Source organism: Saimiri boliviensis, chromosome X (assembly GCF_048565385.1).
Source record: "Saimiri boliviensis isolate mSaiBol1 chromosome X, mSaiBol1.pri, whole genome shotgun sequence".
NCBI classification, from domain to species: domain Eukaryota; kingdom Metazoa; phylum Chordata; class Mammalia; order Primates; family Cebidae; genus Saimiri; species Saimiri boliviensis.
In genome coordinates, this window is record NC_133470.1 from 21,441,184 (window position 1) to 21,462,207 (window position 21,024).

Consider the following 21,024-nt stretch of genomic DNA (forward strand, 5'->3'; position numbering starts at 1 on the left):
AAAAGAACAAAGCTGGAAGCATCACATTACCCGACTTCAAACTATACTACAAGGCTACAGTAATCAAAACAGTATGGTACTGGTACCAAAACAGAGATATAGACCAATGGAACAGAACGGAGGCCTCGGAGGCAATGCCACACATCTGCAACCATCTGATCTTTGACAAATCTGACAAAAACAAGCAATGGGAAAAGGATTCCCTTTTTAATAAATGGTGTTGGGAAAACTGGCTAGCCATGTGTAGAAAGCAGAAACTGGACCCCTTCCTGACACCTTACACTAAAATCAACTCTAGATGGATTAAAGACTTAAACATAAGCCTTAACACCATAAAAACCCTAGAAGAAAACCTAGGCAAAACCATTCAGGACATAGGCATAGGCAAGGACTTCTTGACTAAAATACCAAAAGCATTGTCAACAAAAGCCAAGATAGACAAATCGGATCTAATTAAACTCCAGAGCTTCTGTACAGCAAAAGAAACAATCATTAGAGGGAACCGGCAACCAACAGAATGGGAAAAAATTTTTGCAATCTACCCATCGCCCAAAAGTGGGCGAAGGACATGAACAGAGACTTTTCAAAAGAAGACATACAGGAGGCCAGCAAACATATGAAAAAATGCTCATCATCACTTATCATTAGAGAAATGCAAATCAAAACCACATTGAGATACCATCTCATGCCAGTTAGAATGGTGATCATTAAAAAATCTGAAGACAACAGATACTGGAGAGGATGTGGAGAAATAGGAACGCTTACACTATTGGTGGGAGTGTAAATTAATTTAACCATTGTGGAAGACAGTGTGGCAATTTCTCAAGGACCTAGAAATAGAAATTCCATTTGACCCAGCAATCCCATTACTGGGTATATATCCAAAGGATTATAAAGTGTTCTGTTATAAAGACATATGCACACGTATGTTATTGTGGCACTGTTTACAATAGCAAAGACCTGAAAGCAATTCAAATGACCATCAATGATAGACTGGACAAGGAAAATGTGGCACATATATACCATGGAATACTATGCAGCCATAAAAAACAATGAGTTTGTGTCTTTTGTTGGGACGTGAATGAATCTGGAAACCATCATTCTCAGCAAACTGAAACAAGAACAGAAAATCAAACACTGCTTGTTCTCACTCGTAGGCGGGTGTTGAACAATGAGAACACATGGACACAGGGAGGGGGCATCACACACTGAGGTCTGTTGGGGAGAACTAGGGGAGGGACAGCGCGGGGTGGGGAGTTGAGGAAGGATAACATGGGGAGAAATGCCAGATATAGGTGATGGGGAGGAAGGCAGCAAACCACATTGCTATGTATGTACCTATGCAACAATCCTGCATGTTCTTCACATGTACCCCCAAACCTAAAGTGCAATAATATATATATATATGTACACACACACACATATATACATATGATATGACATTTACCATCCTAACCATTTTTAAGTGGACAATTCAGTAGTGTTAAGTATATTCACATTGTGGTGAAACAGATGTCCAGAATTTATCTTCAAAACCTGAAACTTTATACCCATTAGACAACAACTCCCCTTTGTCCCTTCCTCCAACTCCTGACAACCACCCTTCTACTTTCTGTCTCTGAATTTGACTACTCTAGGTACCTCACATAAGTGGAATTACATACTATTCATCCTTTTGTGTCTGGCCTCTTTCACTTAGCCTAAACAAGTTTTCTCCATGTTGTAACATGTGACAAGATTTCCTTTCTAATGTATTTATTTTCTTTTTTGTTTTTCTGAGATGGATTCTCATTCTGTCGCCCAGACTTAGGTCACTGCAACCTCCACCTCCCAGATTCAAGCAATTCTCCTGTCTTAGCTTCCTGAATAGCTGAGACCACCGCAACTGGGTAATTCTTGTATTTTTAGTAGAGACAGGGTTTTGTCCTGTTGTCCCGGCTAGTTGTGAACATTTGACCTCAGGCGATCCACCCGCCTCAGCCTCCCAAAGTGTTGAGATTACAGGACTGAGCCACCACGCCCAGCCTCTAATGTTGTATTTCTCGATCTGGGTGCTGGCTACCTAGGATGTCTACTTTGGGAAAATTCATCCAGCTGTGCCTATTTTAATTAAACACATTTCTGTATGCATGTTATACTTTTAAAAGCATTTACTTAAAGTAGATGGAGATAAAATGTTTAAATCATTTCTAGTAAGGTATTTGATATAGTTTGGATGTTGTCCCCTCCAAATCTCATGTTGAAATATAATCCCCAGTGTTGGAGGTGGAACCTGGTGGGAGGTGAGTGGATCCTGGGGGCAGTTCCCTCATGGCTTGGTGCTGTCATCACAATAGTAAGTTCTTGAGAGATCTGGTTATTTAAAAGTGACACCTCCCCCCACTCTCCCTCTTGCTCTGGCTCTCACCATGTGACTTGCCTGCTCCCCTTTGCCTTCCTCCTTGAGCAAAAGCTCCCTGAGGCCTCCCCAGAAGCCAAGCAGATGCTGGCACCATGCTTGTATAGCCTTCAGAACCATAAGCCATCTTTTCTTTATAAAATATCCAGTCTCGGGTATTTCTTTATAGCAACACCAGAATGGCCTAACACAGTATTAGTAACTTACTGTGTTAATGTTTTCCACTGGCGTTTTGGAAGTACCAGTTAGAGAAGGTAGTGCTTAACTCACAGTATTTGCTGAGGGAAGAACTTCAAAAGACATGGTCTCAGACAGGCTCTCCTGAAATGTCACCCTGAGCTGTCACTCTGAGCCCCTCTTTACAGAAGTCTGGTGCTGTTCATCACAATCCCAAATTGCAAATATATATGTATGTGTATATATATATATATACACATACACACACACACACATATATACACCCTCAAACAAAAGCAGAAGGTAAAGAAAAACTGTCCTTAAAGAGGAGAACTAAATTGAGAAGAGAGCCATTAAAATAAAATTTCAAGAGAAAGAACTGTATTAGTATGTTTTCACACTGCTAATAAAGACATCTGAGAGACTGGGAAATTTATAAAGAAAACAACGTTTAAATGGTCTCAGTTCCACATGGCTTGGGAGGCCTCACAATCATGGCAGAAAGTGAAAGGCATATCTCACATGGCAGCAGGCAAGAGAGGTAACTTATGCAGGGAAACTCCCCCTTATAAAACCATCAAATGTTGGGAGACTTATTATCATGAGAACAGCATGAGAAAGACCCACCCCCATAATTCAATTACCTCCCACCAGGTCCCTCCCACAACATGTGGGAATTGTAGGAGCTGCCACTCAAGATGAGATTTCGGTGGGGACACAGCCGAACCATATCAAAAACAAAACAAAGTTAAAAGAAGGGAATCATGTGGGGTTGCCAGATCTAGCAAAAAACAAAAAACAGAACCATCAATCCAGGATACTCAGTGAAATTTGAATTTTATACAACCAGCAAATACTTTTTTAGTGTAAGTTATCTTTCATATAGTACATGAGGCATACTTGTACTAAAAAATGTTGTTGTTCATCTGAAATTCAAATTTCACTGGATGTCCTGCCTTTCATTTGGTAATCCTAGATAAAAGGAAAGGAAGAGGAAGATGAAATCATAGGCAATATCAAAAGTGTCTTTTCAATACAGAGAACCACCCAAAGCAAGATTCTTTGAAAAGTACATAGCCTTGAATAACAGTCCCTGCCTTAAAGAAGAGAAAGAGCTTTCCATGAGGAATCAGTTGTAGTTTGCAACTGACAAAGAAGTTAGTAGACTTTTTATTGAATGTCTTGGTAAGATCCTAGAGTTTAAACCAAATCCTGTCAAATTAACTTTTCCCTAGAGAGCTGGATGACAGAAGCTGCCTAGGATAATGGTGTGTGGGGTGTAGGAAGGAAGGACAAAGGACTTCCGAAAGGCCTTGGAGTGACTCACCTTGTTGTCAGTTTTCATCTGAAGAAATCCTTGATGTGTATAAATAGGGGTTGCCATTAAAAGAACCACATCAGTACTGGTGGGGAAAACAAATTACTAAACACTCCACCCTTACCATTCATCAAAGCAAAAGTGTCCAAAATTCACTCAAGGTGAATGAGGGCAGTTGCCCTGGCAGAGTCAGGCTTGCCACACAATTTCTGATTCCCTTTGGATGCCCTGCAGTTAATTCTGAGTCAGTAGAAGGCATACTTAGACCGGATCAATGAAACGTCTGAAACTTGTTGCTTAAAACAATTTTAATTGCAAGTACATAATGAGGAGTAAATAATTAACAAGATGATTCCAAATTGATGTTTTGCAAGTCCTATTTTAATGGTTTCCTTTAAAATCAGAAGCATAGTTATACATAGTTAAAGGCAAATGTCCTTTGAACTGTTTGGTCCTAGAAACAGGTAAACTAGTTATACCTATGATCTTTTTACACTTTTAATTGCTTAGCAAGCTTTTCTTTCAAAGAGAGTTTCAAGTAAACTTTGGCCTAGCTCAGGTTGAATTATCACAAAATCTTAAAACGGTGAAGACTAAATTTACTATATGGAAGCTGTATCTATAACTGTTATCAGCCAGATATGTAGACTTGTGGTTCATATTTTTTTATGGCCTTATGAAATTGTCAGAAACCCTGATCTGTGTGTCTCAGGGCAATTCACTCAGCTGTCTAGGCTTCTGCTTCCTTATCTACAAAACAAAAAGGTAGACCAGCTGGTCACTGAGTTTCCTCCATGCTCTGAAACATTGTGTCTATATTACACTATAGGGATGTCCATCTCTCAGGGTCAGAGGACTCAGAGCAACCTACCCAGAGCTTTCCATAGAAGCAATGTTTTTCTTTTAATAAATAAAAGTAAGAAGAGTATAGAAAAATGGGCCAGGCGTGGTGGCTCACGCCTGTAATCCCAGCACTTTGGGAGGCCGAGGCAGGCAGATCACCTGAGATCAGGAGTTCAAGACCAGCCTGGCCAACATGGTGAAACCCCATCGCTACCAAAAATACAAAAATTAGTCAGGCCTGGTAGTGCACACCTGTGGTCCCAGCTACCTGGGAGACTGAGGCAGGAGAATTGCTTGAACCCAGGAGGTGGAGGTTGCCATGAGCTGAGATTGCACCACTGCACTCCAGCCTAGCCTACAGAGTGACACTCCGTCTCAAAAAAAAAAAAAAAAAAAAAAAAAAAAAAAAAAAAAAAAGAAAGAAAGAAAGAAAAGAGAAGAGAAGAATGTTTTCAATTTCTTCTTACTCCCTTGGAAAGCTTTCATGGGTCAAATAATAAGGACTTAGGAAAAAAATAGAATGCTCATAAAGCAATAATCCCTAGATGGGAGCAAGGGTTAAATGATTGAGAGTTGGTTATTGCAAGGAAAGTAGATGCCATGAGAGAAAAACACATTTGTCTTTGCTTCCACAAATATCTAGATCATGCCTGTTGGGAACAAACAGTTAGTACATTCAGTACTGCCAGAAGTAGCATTTCCTGTTTGATTTCTGTAACTATCAGAAAAGCATGCAATAGCAGGTGTAACGCAAGATGAAGCCATTCCTAGGCCTTGGTGTTTCCACCCATCCCAACTCTGAGGTGGATGCACAGTGGTCTATAGGTAGCATTTTGAGGATCAGGGTACCACAGTCTTAAGACTATTCATGCCAACCAAATCAATTATTTAAAATGCAGATTATTTGTATCATGAAACCCTGTTTGCCAAAGAAGGTGTCGTGCATTTTCTGAACATTGTCCTCTAAATTACAAACGTATCAAAAAATGTTCAACCACAGTTTCTTTCTAAAATTCTTCCACCTGAGACAACTTGTGACCATCCCTTCAGCCAGTTTCTTGAGAAAGTGTCAGTTTAGATAGCAGACTTGGAGTTGGGAGGCTAGACAAGAAGGTCACTTCAGCTGCTTGGCTGAACCTCACTCCCTTCCTGTGGCTCTGCCTTCCTCATCCTGTCCAATGGGACAGGAATCTGGAAGAATATCCCAAGCAAATTAAGGATTGTGTATATGTGAACACTATGGAGTATATGCACACACTTGAGGGATGACTACTAATCAAAACAAATTTACAAGAGATTCTAGGAATGAGCTATAGTAGTGGTCAGTACTGTAATGTATATGACTGTGTCTGGTGTGTGATATTTTGTAGGTAAGTTCAGAACTTGTTCCCACAAACTGCAAAATATCGTCTGGGACATGGGAGGCTGGGGCACAGGAGGCTGAATAGTGTCTCCTTCTCCTCCATCTTTGTCTGTTTTCTGTTGCTATAGTGAAATATCTGAGACTGGGTAATTTATAAAGGACAGAAATGGATTTTTCACAGTTCTGGAGCTAAGAAGTTGAAGAACAAGGTGCCAGCATCTGGTGTATTGTGAGGACCTTCTTAGTGTGTCCACACATAGTGGAAGGTATAAGGGCAAAAAAGAAAAATGGACTAAGGCTATGTCCTCACATGGCAGAAGAGCAGAAGAGAGCAAAGCCACTCTCGAAAGTCCTTTTTATAATGATATTAATCCATTTATGAGGATGGAGCCCTCATAAATACTTCCCAAAAGGCCACATGTCCCAGTGCTGCAGCATTGGTGATTAAGTTTCCAACATATGAGTTTGGGGGGACACATTGAGACTATAGCACCCTACCTCCCAAAGATGTCTACTTCCTATCCCTGGAAGCTGTGAATGTGTTACCTTAACAAGACAAAAGGGATATTGCAGATATGATTAAAGATCTTGAGATATGGAGATTATCCTGGATTATCTGGATGGGCCCAATGTAATCACAAAGGTTCTTACAAGAGGGAGATAGGAGGGTAAGAGTGAGATAAGGAGAGTCAGAGAAGGAGGTGACTTAATGGAAGCAGAGGTTGGAGTGATACAGGGCCAGGAGCCAAGGAACACAGGCAACCTCAAGAAGCCAGAAAGGCAAAGAAATCAGTTCTCACCTAGCACTTCAGGAATTCAGCCATGCCTACTCCTTGATTTTAGGACTTCTAACCTTTAGAACTGTAAGATAATAAATTTGTGTTGCTTTAAGCCACTGTTTGTGGTAATTTGTTAGAGCAGCAATTGACAACTAATATAGGAAGACTCCACAGGGTGTTTTTCAATTCAACAAGACTGGCTTGGTGACAGCCTTGGGAGTAATGACCGGAAGTATTGTTCAGAGAGTCAGCCATCAGCTGGACACTGTGCTAGGAACTGAGACCTCAGTGGTGGACAAAAAGGCATGGGCTCTGCAAATATGGAACTTATGTGAGAGGAACACTGGCAGCAAACCAAAAATTGCTATTAATCAACTTCAAGTTTGCAGTGGGTTATGGAGGAGCACTGCATGCCTGGTGTGATGGGAGTGATTAAAAGGGCACTGAGTCTGTTGGGAGGATCAGGAAAGGTTTTCCTGAGGACATGACGTTTAAGGCAGACTCGGTTAGCTATTTCATGTCAGTGGAAGTAGAAAGAGCATTTTAGACAGAAGGAAGAACATAGCCAAAAGCTGTAGGCAGGCAAAACACTGAATTTTAAGGAGTTAAAGTATATCCAGTATTGTTGAAGCAGACAAAAATAAGAGCTAGAGTTGTACAAGAGGAGATGTGGAGATGCTAGGGTCTGACCAGGCAGGACCTTATAGGCCATTGAAGGAGACCGGCATGACCATATGGACATTTTTAAAGATCACGTAGGCTGTAGTGGATGAAAGAATAGGGTGGGAGGCAAGAGGAAATGTAGGGAGGCTAGTTATAAGGACATTGCCATAGCCTGATGAGAAGTAATGGTAGCCCTGGCCAGGATGGTGGTAGTGGGATGGAAGAAAACAGAGGATTCAAGAGATGTAGAGGACACAGAATTCAAAGACTTGTTGCCTGAGGGGATGTAAGAGGTGATAAAGGGAGGTATTAAGAGTGATTCCCAGGTTCTTATCTTAAGCAACCTGGTCCATAAAGCCACCATTTTCTAAGAAAGGGAAAAATGCTGAAAGAGAATGATTTTGACAAGAACAGACGAGCACAATTTTAGACATGTATAGCTTGAAGAGGCTGCTAAGATGCTCAAGAGGCAATGGTTAGTAGGCATTTGGGTATGTAGGGGCAGGAGATTTAAATTTGGGAGTCAGGATTGAGATGGTAAGTGAAGCCACAGGGATAGTGGAAATTGCCTAGCAGAGAGGGGCAAGTAAAAAGAGAGTGAGGACAGAGCTCTAAGAAACTCTAAGATGAAGCAGAGAAGCAGAATTCGCAAAGAGAGACCCAGCAGTGTCCAGAGAGCAGGAGGAAAACAAGGAGGGCACAGAGTCACTGAATTAAAAGAAAGAGAGTTTTTCAACAAGAAGGGAGTGACCACAAGGTCAAGAAAAATAGGACTAAATCCTATTGTATCCCTTGGACATGTAGATCATTGGTGACCTTAGCATGAATTTGATATGGTGGGGGTGTGGGGAGCAGAACCAGGAACTGTCACCTCCTCAGAGTATTTCTGGCAGGAAAACTGCGTGGTCGTGAGAAATCCAGTGCTGTTGGGGTTGGGGCTGAAATATGATTGCACTTCAAGTTACCGCTAGAAAAGATCCCCTTCCCCCACCAATAGCACACATATGTACTTTGCCCTCCCAGAAAGACAAATGTAGTTGGTAGAAAGTACTCCAGGCCCCCTGCGTTTTAACCACATGTATTAGTCTGTTCAGGCTGCCACTCACCTACTGGGTAACTTATAAACAACAGAAGTCCGTGTCTTACAGTTCTAGAGGCTGGGAATTCCAAGGTCAAGGCACCAGCAGATCCTGTATCTGGTGAGGGCCTGCTTTCTCAAAGATGATGCCTTCTCACTGCATCCTTACACGGTGGAAGGGGCAAGCTAGCTCTCTGGGGCCTCTTTTATAAGGGCACCTACCCATGTCGACCTAATCACCTCCCAAAGGTCCCTTCTCCTAACACCTTCACCTTGGCGATTAGGATTTTTGCATATGAATTTTGTGGGGCACAAACATTCAGATCATAGCACCACACCTCTGTGGATGCTTTGGCCGGAATCATTCTATCACTTGTTCTTCTTAGCTCTTGAGTCCTTGCTTGCTGCCATCTCTGTCTCAGGTCTTGGTTATTCTGCAACTTAAACCATGAACTGACTCTCTCCTTCACTTTCTTCCTTTTATTCTCCTAGTGTTGGAGAGATTTTATGTCTTCAGGGAGTCTGGATTAATCAAAATCTCATTGCAGCTGCTTCTCATCCAATGAGTATGCAGCAGTTCTTCACTGGAAGCACGGACAGTTCTGTGAGCAGAGAAAGGACAATAGGATCTTAGTTAGGCAAGTGAGTCATGAATAAATATAAGGGAAGGTCACAGGCGAGTCTTCTACCTAGGAGAAGCCAGAAAGGCCACTGGAAAAACCTACAGTTGCCCCAGATTGAAGGTTTAAATAAGGGGAAGAGAAAATGTATCTTTACTTTTTTATTGACTACTGAAATTCAGCTTATACCCAATTCAAATGGAGTTCCTTGACCATGACTATGAGGTATATATATGAGTCCAACCTTCTCCACCTTATGAGGCAACATAGCATAAGAATGAGATATTTCTTGGGTTATGCTGCCAAATAAAACTTATCCAAGACCAAAGTGACTTTCTTACTGAAACCAGAGCAACAACAGGAATGCTGAGAAGAAAAAAAAAATGCAGTGAAAGAATGAATCCATTTTGAGGGAAAGAAATACGAGAAGAAAAGGGTCGTACAAGGAATCATACAAGGAAAAACAAAATACAGCTCTGACTCGCACAATAAACTTGCTTTGTAGGCTGGTAAAAAATAATTGAGGTAATTAGAGGGGAATATCAGAGTTCTGAACTTTGTTTTGAATAATGCTTTGAACACAAACATAGCTTTTATTTATAAGTTTGGAGGTAGTTCTTTTCCCCCTCACTTCATTATTTCCTTTGTCTTTCAGCTTTGGAAATTATTTCCTCTAGTAAAATAAAGTGATTTCTTCTTATTTTCCTGTGAAAGTACTTGTCCTAACCCTTCCCTCAGGATCTATTGAATAAGTTAGCACTTGAGGGACAGTAGCTGTGGGTGACTACATTGGCATCAATAAATAATTTAGTATTGTAGTCAGAGCTCTTCTCATAGACTCATGATCTTCCTTTTAGAGATCAGCTGAAGTCAAGCCCTCTCACTTTACATCTGAGGAACGGGGTGTTGAAAGGTAAAGCAATTTTCCCAACTCTACAGAGCTAGTTAGTGGCAGATCTAGGCCTGAAACTTCAAGGTCAGTTATCTGCCTACACTACGCGGTCATGCTCAAATGTATGAAAACAGCAGCGGCCCCCATAATCAAAAGCTGGCTGATGCCAGGAGGGTAACATTTTCAGTCCTTACAACAAACCTTTAAAGGAGGCTTCATTATTCTAATATCCCATTTTTCGGATGAGAAAACCAAAGCTCAGAGAGGTTCATAACTCACCTAAGTCAGTAGATAGCAGAACTGCCTAATCTTGCGAGATGACCACGTAGGGTTTACCAGCATCTAGGACTGACAGGAAACAGGCGATGGCCTGCCAGGTAGCAGGAGGAATGCCCAAAGGCCCACCCAACCAAAATGATCAACCCGATTTCTTTGCCATGGTGGTAAAAGATTGCACTTTGAGTCACTGCTAAAAAGACCAGAGTATTGAGGGAATGGGACACTGAAGAGTTATGTTTAGCTGGGCAGTGGAAAGGGAAACTGTCAGAAGAAAAAAAGACAACTCTTCAGGTACAGTAGGATGATACTGGTCAGGTGGAGGCAGTGTGAAGGGAAGTGGTCTCTGGAGAAAGAAGTACTAAAACAAAAGCAGACACTGCACAGCTCAGAATTGTCTACAGAATGAGCCTGGATCTTTGAGCTCCTAATTGGGCTTTGGTGTTTATGAAAGTTGATAGCATGCATTTATAAAACATGATCAGTATGCTCTGACTGTACTATTTGGGAAAGGGGTCCATAAAATTGAATTAATAATAATCCTGGGTTTGGGTTATATGTACATGCTTGGCCCTGTTTTAAAATGAATATATACATACATAAATATGTGCAGCCATGATCCCAACACCCTGTCCAAGAGTTAGCACATTTGATGAAGCTGTCTGACAATAACAAGTTTGGAAGAAGAGGATATGCATTAACAAAACCTCTTATTTACCCATGGGAGTAGGAGTTGGTTTAATCAATTTGCATTCTCTTAATGGAGTTAGACAATAACTAGAAAGTCAGATCATACTTTTTGATCTGACTATTCTACTTCTAGGTCTACAAACTTGTCCAAAAATAATGTTCACAGCAGCACTGTTTACTGTTTATAGTAGCAAAAAATAGATAGATGGATAGATAGATAAGAAAGTGAGGAAGGAGGAAAGGAAAGAGGAAGGAAGAAAGGAAGGAAGGAAGGAAAAAAGGGAAGGAAAGAAGGAAAGAAGGAAGGAAGGGAGGAAGGGAGGAAGGGAGAGGGGAGAACGAGGGGAGCGGAGGGGAGAGGAAGGGAGGGGAGGAAGCAACCTAACGGAAAAAGAAACTAGAAACAACTTAAATGCCTTTGTGGCTATACATGTAACAGAAAATGAATCTTTGTCATCTAATACTTAGTGCAAAAGCTGGTTCCAGAAGTCTTCTTATAGCACAGTACTCAGGATTTTTTTTTTTTTTTTTTTTTTACCATTTTACCCATTTTTATTTATTATTTATTTTTATTTTTTATTGCACTTTAAGTTCTGGGGTACACGTGCAGATCTTAAACAACAGAAATGAAATCATGTAAGCATACATATGTGTGTGATAAAATTATTTTTTGTAAAAGCTGGAGAATGACCAAATTCAGGGCAGTACACTCAGCAGGCCAGAGGTGCTAGGGAATTGCTTTCCCTCCCCAGGAGCAACCCTCAGCCACTGACCAATGGGAGTTGGTATATGAATATCCCAGGTCCCTTGCCACTCGGGTGAGATAAGTCTGAGATATGTGTCTATTCTGTCTCCATGAGTTCTCCACGGGGATGAAGCTCCAGCTACCAATCATAACTTGCATGATGACATGTACGACTTGACTGGCTGGCTCCCCTACTCCCCTGCAGGTACCTTCTGGCGTCATCTCTCAAATAACAACTTGGACATGGTCTGCCTTGGGGAAAACAAACAAACAAACTTATCTTAGATCTCAGATCATAATAGTGACATTTTCAGCTTGACACACGGAACTTTATAAATATTAATGGAAGGGCCAGTTTAAAGCATTTAATATAGATACTGACCTAGGTGCTTTCACCAATAATTCAGTATTATATGTCATCCGGATGTTAGCTGGGGTCCCTCATACCCTGAGGGACTAAGGTGAAAGTGTCTCACCCTACACTCCTTCACTCATCTGCCTTTCCCCACCCTACCCTCATATCAACAGTGTGTTCTCTTAGATACCTCTGCTACCTGGCTCTTTATGTCACATAGCTGCTGCTGGGCTCTTCATAGAGCACCTTCCCCCATCTTTTTCCTCTAGTCTTTACTTCTCCCCTCTCCCTTCCAGGATCACTCTAGGCTCCAAATTCTTCTCTCCGCAAGTCCAATCCCAAAATTATGTATCCAAACCCATCAAGATATTCCTCGAGAAAAAGAAATTATAGGATTAGGCTGGGCATGGTGGCTCACACCTGTAATCACAGCATTTTGGGATGTTGAGGCAGGTGGATCACCTGAGGCCAGGAGTTTTGAGACCAGTCTGGGCAACATGGTGAAATCCCATCTCTACAAAAAATACAAAAATTATCCGGGTATGGTCACACACATCTGAAGTCTCAGCTACTTGTGAGGCTGAGTGGGTAGATGGCTTGAGCTCAGGAGTTTGAGGCTGCAGTGAGCTCTAGTTGCGCCACTGCACTCTAGCCTGGGCAACACAGCAAGACCCTGCCTCAAAAAAAAAAAAATTATAGGGCTAGCTAGCAAAGTTTTCTTCCTGCTACATCTAAAACTATAGACAAATACAGGAATCTTTCTTTCTTGAATGGGGAAAGTCTTGATCTTCAACAGCACCCACCTGAAAACTCTAAGTTATGGTTACATGAAAAGGAGAGTAAGGCTACATCACTCATCACCGGTCATGTGTTTGTTAACTTGGCCTCAAGGACTAAGAAGGTGTAGTTTTATTTTTTCAGTGAAGCTCATCTGTGTGAAGCAATTTCATTTCTCAACAACATGTTTCCTCCCATTCTTTTTGTCATCACTTCCTCTGCTTGTATAGATCTTTAAATCATGGCTAAGAGAAAAGGCTTGGTGTCTTAGTCTGTTTAGTGTTGCTATCAGGGAATACTGGGTGATTTATGAAGAAAACAGGTTTATTTGGCTTTGCAGGCTGTACAAGAAGCATGGTACAAGCATCTGATGAGAGCCTCAAGCTTCTTCCACTCATGACAGAAGGGGAAGGGGAGCCAGGGTATGCAGAAATCACATGGTGAGAAAGGAAGCAAGAGAGAGGGGAGGGAGATGCCAGAGTCTTTTTCACAGCCAGCTCTGACAGATATTAAGAGTGAGAACTCACTCACCCTCCGGCACTCCTGATCCAGGGAGGACATTAATCTATTGATGAGGGATCCACCCTGATATGGTTTGGCTCTGTGTCCCCACCTAAATCTCATCTTGTAGCTCTCATAATTCCATGTGTTGTGGGAAGGACCTGGTGGGAGATAATTAAATCATGAGGGTGGGTCTTTCCCATGCTGTGAAAGTGAGTAAGTCTCAAGATCTGATGGTTTTAAAAAGGGGAGTTTCCCTGTACAAGCTCTCTCTCTGCCTGCTGCCATCCATGTAAGACGTGACTTGTACCTCCTTACCTTCTGTCATGATTGCAAGGCCTCTCAGCCATGTGGAACTGTAAGTCCATTAAACCTCTTTCTTTTGTAAATTGCCTAGTCTCAGGTATGTCTGTATCAGCAGTGTGAAAATTGATATATACCCCTATAACCCAAACATGTCCCACTAGATCCCACCTCCAACATGAGATTTGGAGGTGACAAGCATCCAAACTACAACACTTGGCAACTGAACAACACCCTGAACAAGGTTCCAGTATTGAATTTATTGGCTCTACCATACTTCAGTGGCTGACCTTAGGCAGGTTACTCAACTTTTTAGAGCCTCAGTTTTCTTCATCTGTAAATGATATGAGGATTAAAAGAGGTACACAGTCCTGGCACAAAGAAGTTCAACAGCCAATGCTAGTTACCTTCCCAAACAAGTAGAGGTATAAAGGACATTCTGTAATATACCTAGCACAGCACTGTCCAGTAGAAATCTAATAGCCACAAATGTGAGCCACTGATGTAACTTTACATTTTCTAAAAGGCACAGTTTTAAAAGGCTAAAAAGAAATAGATAAAATCCATTTTAACAATATATTATGTTTAATCAATATATCTCAAAGGTTATTGCATTAGTCCATTCTCACACCGCTGATAAAGACCTGAGGTTGGGTAATTTATAAAGAAAAAGAGGTTTAATGGACTCACAGTTCCACATGGCTGGGGCAGCCTTGCAATCATGGTGGAAGGGGAAAAGTATATTTTACATGGCAGCAGGCAAAGGGAAAAATGAGAGCCATGTAAAAGGGGAAACCCCTTATAAAATCATCAGATCTCATGAGACTTACTTATTACCACAAGAACAGCATGACAGAAACTGCATCCATGATTAATTGTCTTCCATGGGGTCCCTCCCACAACATCTGGGAATTATGGAATCTACAATTTAAGGTAAGATTTGGGTGGGGACACAGCCAAACCACATCAGTTATCATTTCAAGATGTAACCATTATAAACATTAGTAATGTAGCTGAGCACAATGTCCCATGCCTGTAATCCCAGCTACTGAAGTAGCTTGAGTCCAGGAGTTTGAGGCAGGCCTGGGCAACATACCAAGAGCCTCATCTCTAAAAAATTATTGATGAGATAGTTTACATCCTTTTTCATACCAAGTCTTTGAAATCTGGCGTGAATTTTATACATATAACATGTCTCAATTTGGACTAGCCACATTTCAACCCCATGTAGCTAGTGGTACTGTATTGGACAGTGCAGTTCTAGCATTTCTCATGAGGATGAATCTCTATAGATTTAGAAATCTGGCCTTTTCTATTCGATTCTATGGCACATTTCAAATTGTGGGAAGCATTCGGCCCCAGTCCTGTTCCTTTATTATCACTAATATTGTAGTCTTTTCATGCATCAAATGATACAAGACACAAATTATTCTTCAGCAGGAATCCCTAAATTCCTTGTGAGGAATTTTCCTCCTCTCCTCTCCTCCCCTCCCCTCCCCCACTCTCGTGCTCTCGCTCTCGCGTGCTTTCTCTCTCTTTCTCTCTCTTTCTCTCTCTCTCTCTCTCTTTCCTTCTTTCATTTTTATCTTGCTCTGCCTCCCAGGCTAGAGTGTAGTGGCACGATCTTGGCTCACTGCAACCTCTGCCTCCTGGGTTCAAGTGATTCTCCTGCCTCAGCTTCCCGAGTAGCTGGGATTACAGGCACGTGGCACTGCGCCCAGTTAATGTTCATATTTTTGGTAGAGATGAGATTTCACCATGTTGGTCAGACTGGTCTCAAACTTCTGGCCTCAAGTGATCCTCTCACCTTGACCTCCCAAAGTACTGGGATTACAGGCGTGAGCCACCATGCCTGGCCTGTTTTTCTTTTTCTCAAAACTTTAAAACCTCCAGAAAATGAGATCAAGTGGAGAGGTGGCCAAGGTGAAAACAGCTGGGGCTGACAGTAAGACCCTGGTGGCCTAGGGAAGAGGCCCTTCTGGTAGCTACACAGCCCTTCCTGATGGAAATCATAGCAACTTGGAAGCTGGTGGTGGTTGTGATGGTTGGGGGTGGAGGTATGGGCTGTACCTTGGCAAACAGCTTGGATGAAAGAAGGCTTTACTAGATGCTGATGTAAGAAATGCCAAGTTTTCTAGATAATAGGTGGCACCCTAGATGTCAGAGTCCACTGCAAGTAATGGTTCATGCTCAGTTAATTATGGGATTAAGTAAATATTAATAGAAACAGATAAGATCAAGTTTTGGATAAAAACAGAAGAGCAGTGGATTCTGACAAGTCTTTGTATAATTAACCTTCATCTAACCTTCATCTTTTGGGGTGAAGGAGAACTGAATAAAGTCATTCATGTTACCTATCCTTGGTTCATATTTTTAGATCACATTCCCACCCAGGGATTCTAAGGATTTTCTCAATGTCAAATCAAACCATGATATGACTCAAGGCATTCTTTAGTGGTGGTTGTGTTGTTGGCATTTTGCTGTATTTCCTTCTATACCTTTTGATAAAAAAGGTTTAGGTGATCTCTTCATAGCTAAGCTCAGTTTATTTATTTCTTTATTTAGAGACAGAGTCTCGCTCTGTCACCCAGGCTGGAGTGCAGTGGTGTGATCTTGTCTTACTGCAGCCTCGATCTCCTGAGCTCAATCCATTCTACCTCAGCGTCCCAAGTATCTGGGACTACAGGCATAAGCCACCAGGCCTGGCTGAATTTTTTATTTTTGTTTTTTGTAGGGATGAGATTTTTGTCATGTTGCCTAGGCTGGTCATGAACTCCTGGGCTCAAGTGATCCGCCCACCTCTGCCTTCCAAAGTGCTGGGATTACAGGCATGCATCACTGTGCCCTGCCTGATGCTCAGATTTAATACACAATTGGTATCTTGCTTTTTCCCTCTTATTATAATGTTTGCATTTTCCATGTTCTTATATAGACTTCATACAAAGAAATGTTAAAGACAGTATAATGGTTCATTGAGTGTGTGTGCCATGATTTATTTAACCATCTTCCATTATTGTTTCCCTTCTGGGTATTGTAGGATCTGATTTTGTTTCATAACGTTTGGGCACAAGAAGCATTACCTTTCTTTATTTTAGAAAATCAAATTAAATCTGGGTTTGCATTCCCACATGCAGAGCTGGCAAGATGCCCAACAGCAGTCATTACTGGGGGACTTGTCCCCATGTGTATGTACAGGATACCTGAAGAATGCTTGGCATGAAAGTTAGGATACTTTTTTTTTTTAATTTTGAGATGGGGTCTTGCTCTGTCTCCTAGGCTGGAGTACAGTGGTGAGATCATGGCTCACTGCAGCTTCGACCTCTTAGGCTCAGGTGATCCTCCCCACTAAGCCTCCTCAGTACCTGGGACCACAAATGTATGCCATCATGCCCAGCTAATTTTTGTATTTTTAGTAAAGATGGGGTTTTTCCATGTTGCCTAGGCTGGTCTTGAACTGCTGGGCTCAAGCAATCTGCTTGCCTTGGCCTCCCAAAGTGCTAGGATTACAGGCGTGAGCCACTGCTCCCAGCCCTATGATAGTTTTGACTCTAGTAATATCAATATGCTTAAGGTGGCCTAAACCATAAAACCGTACTGGCTCATGTAACTGGAAGTTCAGAGAAGGCTTCTAGAGAAAGGTTGGATTGATTTAGTGCCCTGACAAAGTCATTGAAGACCCAGTTTCTTCTCATTTCTGCTCTGCTTTCTGCAAAGTCAGCTTCACTCTGGCCACAAAAGGGTTGTCTACTAGACTCCAGGTATCACATGGTTCCTTGAATGTACCCAGAGATGGGGATGAGGTAGGAAGAGAGAAGGAGAAAAGAGTGAGGTTGAGAGAGGTGTTTCTAGAAGCTTCCTCAGAATAGCAGCAAGTTTCTTTCATAAATGCTCCCAGGAAATGTCTCCTCCTATACCATTGGCCTAAATTGGGTCAAGTATCTATCCTTGAACCAGAAGCCATGGCCAGCAATCAGAATTAAGCTCATTAGTTTTTCGATTGGCCCATATGTATCATGACTACAACCGACCAAGATGGGCTATTTTCCTCCAAAGGCACAAAGGCACTGCCTGGGGAAGTCAACAAAAGTGGGAGTAGTTACCAATAGAAGAAGGAATGGATTTTATAGAGGTAACCAAAATGTCTTCTATATCTTCCAACTTCTGTTTTCAGTCCTGGAAACCAAAGCACCCCATTGCACATAAGCAGCTAATGAGATTTCTAAGGCATTGCAGCCCAAAGCCTAGAGCCAAAGATGCCACTGTGTTTTAGGTTGGGGAAGATAAGCGACTCCTTTTTTCTGCATCTCTAAGAGCAGGAAAATCAAAACATAGATTTAATTTCTTAATAAATTATCCTCTCACATCATCCCTGTACTTAAAATCTTTTCTGGCCAGACACGGTGGCTCACACCACTAATCCCAGCACTTTAGGAGGCCAAGGTAGGTGGATCACCTGGGGTCAGGAGTTCGAGACCAGCCCGGCCAACATGGTGAAACCCCATCTTTACAAATACACACACACACAAAAATAGCCAGGCACAGTGGCATGTGCCTGTAACCCCAGCTATTTGGGAGGCTGAGGTATGAGAATCGGTTGAACCCGGGAGGTGGAAGTTGTGGTGAACCAAGATTGCGCCACTGCACTCCAGCCTGGGTGACAGAGCTCTGCCTAAAAAAAAAAAAAAAAAAAAATATATATATATATATATTCTGACCTATTTTGGAGGAATAGAAAGGCTGAAACCCCCTAATTAGAAAAAAAAAGGACCAGGATCAACAGGCTTCAAGAGGGTTTGGGCCATCCAAAAGAGTTTGCTGAAAAAAGCCTACCCCATAAGTATATACAGCTATTATGTATCCATAAGAATTAAAAATAAGAACATTTTAAAAATTAAAAAATCCAGAATCTAGACATGGGAGAAAAGAGCTACTCCTTCAAATCATACACCCATTCGATTAAAGATGTTAATTTAGTAAAGCTTTATTAAGTAACCCCTGATCCACTAGTTCACTTATTTTCACCATCTCACTTCCCACTCTTAAAATTGAAAGGTGCCTGGCAAATCTTGGAAGCAATAAAGACGTCCTTCAGTAGGTGAATGAATAATAAACTGTGATACATCCAACACGGTGAAATATTACTTAGTCCTAAAAAGAAATGAGCTATCAAGCCGTGAGAAGACACTGAAAAACTTTAAATGTATATGGCCATGTAAAATAAGCCAGTCTGAAAAAGTCACATCCTGCAGGATTCCATCTATATGACATTCTGGAAAAGGCAAAACTAGAGACAGTGAAAAGATCAGTGGTTTCCAGTGGTCAGAAGAAAGGGAGGGTTTAATAGGCAGAGCACAGAGGAATTTTAGGACAGTGAAACTATTTTGTATGATACTATAATGGTGGATCCCTGTCATTATACATTTGTCCAAACCCACAAAATGTATAACAGTAAGAGTGAATCCTAATGTAAACTATGGACTTTGGATGATAATGATGTGTTAATATGGGTTCCTTGATTGTAATAAATGTACCAGTCTGGTAGGAAATGTTGATGGAAGAGGATGTGTGTGTCTCAGGGGGATATGTGGGAATTCCCTGTGTTTTCCATTCAATTTTGCTGTGAACCTAAAAATTCTTTTTTTTTTTTTGAGACAGAGTCTCTATCGTCCAGGCTAGAGTGCAGTTGCACAATCTTGGTTCACTGCAACCTCCACCTCCCAGGTTTAAGCGATTCTCTTGCCTCAGGCTCCCAAGTAGCTGGGATTTTAGGCACCTACCACTGCACCTGGCTAAGTTTTGTAATTTTTTAGGAGACATGAGGTTTCACCATCTTGGCCTCCCAAAGGGCTGGGATTGCAGGTATGAGCTACCGTGCCCAGCCCTAAAAATTATTTAAAAAATAAAGTCTATTTTGTTTTAAAAAGGCAGGCTGGTATTACAAGAGAGCATCGAATTGAGAGTCGGGAGACCTGGATTCAAATCCAGCCTGCCATTTACAAGTTGTATAAACTTAAACTATTTTAACCTTTCTGTGTCTTAGCTCACTCACCTGTAAAATGAGGATAATATTCATCCATCATATTCACTGTGAAGAGACAACATAAGTGCTTTCACAGAGCACACAACAGATGCTCAAAAAACAACTGAGAATCAAGAGAGAAGGAGAATCAAGAAACAACTGAGAATCAAGAAAAGACAAGGATAGCAGGATATCATACCCCAGTCAAATGGTGACGGAGGTATTTTGTAACAACAGCCACTAGTTAGTGAGCTATCTCTTTTTATCATCTATTCCACCCTACTTTGGATTTTGGCTGTATCGTATTATGATTTAATAAAGTGTCCATTATCATTTAAATTACTCAGAAAACTATCATTGCCTAGTTCTAATGTTCTATAGCAGCTGTTGAGAAGGAATGTGATTTGGGATAGGTTTGGTTGTTATTTTTGTTGGTTTTTATGTATTTAATACACATTTGTTGTGGACCTAAACAGTGACTGTTAGTTATGCTGAGCACTGGGGATGAACCAGTGAGTACACCAGACTTGGTCCCAGCACTGCCAGGGCGTAAGTGTAGTGTAGAAGACAGGCATTGATCAAATTATAACAAAGTGTTTGGAGAGTTACAGTGGGAAGCAGAGAGAATCGAGAAAACATAGGGCAAGGAGAAGAAATTGACTTTATGGTCAGGGAAGGCCTCCATTTGAGTGATGATTACACTGAGATCTGAGGCATTAGCTGGAAGGAATAGGGAGTAAGGTTAGAGTGGTTAGGGTAGGACAGTGGTTTTCACACCTGAGGTGCATCAGAATTACCTGGAGGTGGCCGGGCGCAGTGGCTCACGCCTGTAATCCTAGCACTTTGGGAGGCCAAGGCAGGCAGATTGCCTGAGATCAGGAGTTCGACACCAGCCTGACCAACATGGCAAAACCCCATCTCTACTGAAAATACAAAAATTAGCCAGGTGTGGTGGCACACACCTGTAATCCCAGCTACTCAGGAGGCTGAGGCAGGAGAATCGCTTGAACCTGGGAGGTGAAGGTTGCAGTGAGCCGAGATCGCACCACTGCACTCCAGCGTGGGTGACAGAGCAAGACTCTGTCTCAAAAAAAAAAAAAAAATTACCTGGAGGGCTTGTATATTAGTTAACTGTTGCTGCATAACAGATTATTTAGAAACTTAGCAGCTAGAAACCACGAACACTTATTACAACAAACTGTGAGGATTTCTGGGGGTAGAAGTAGT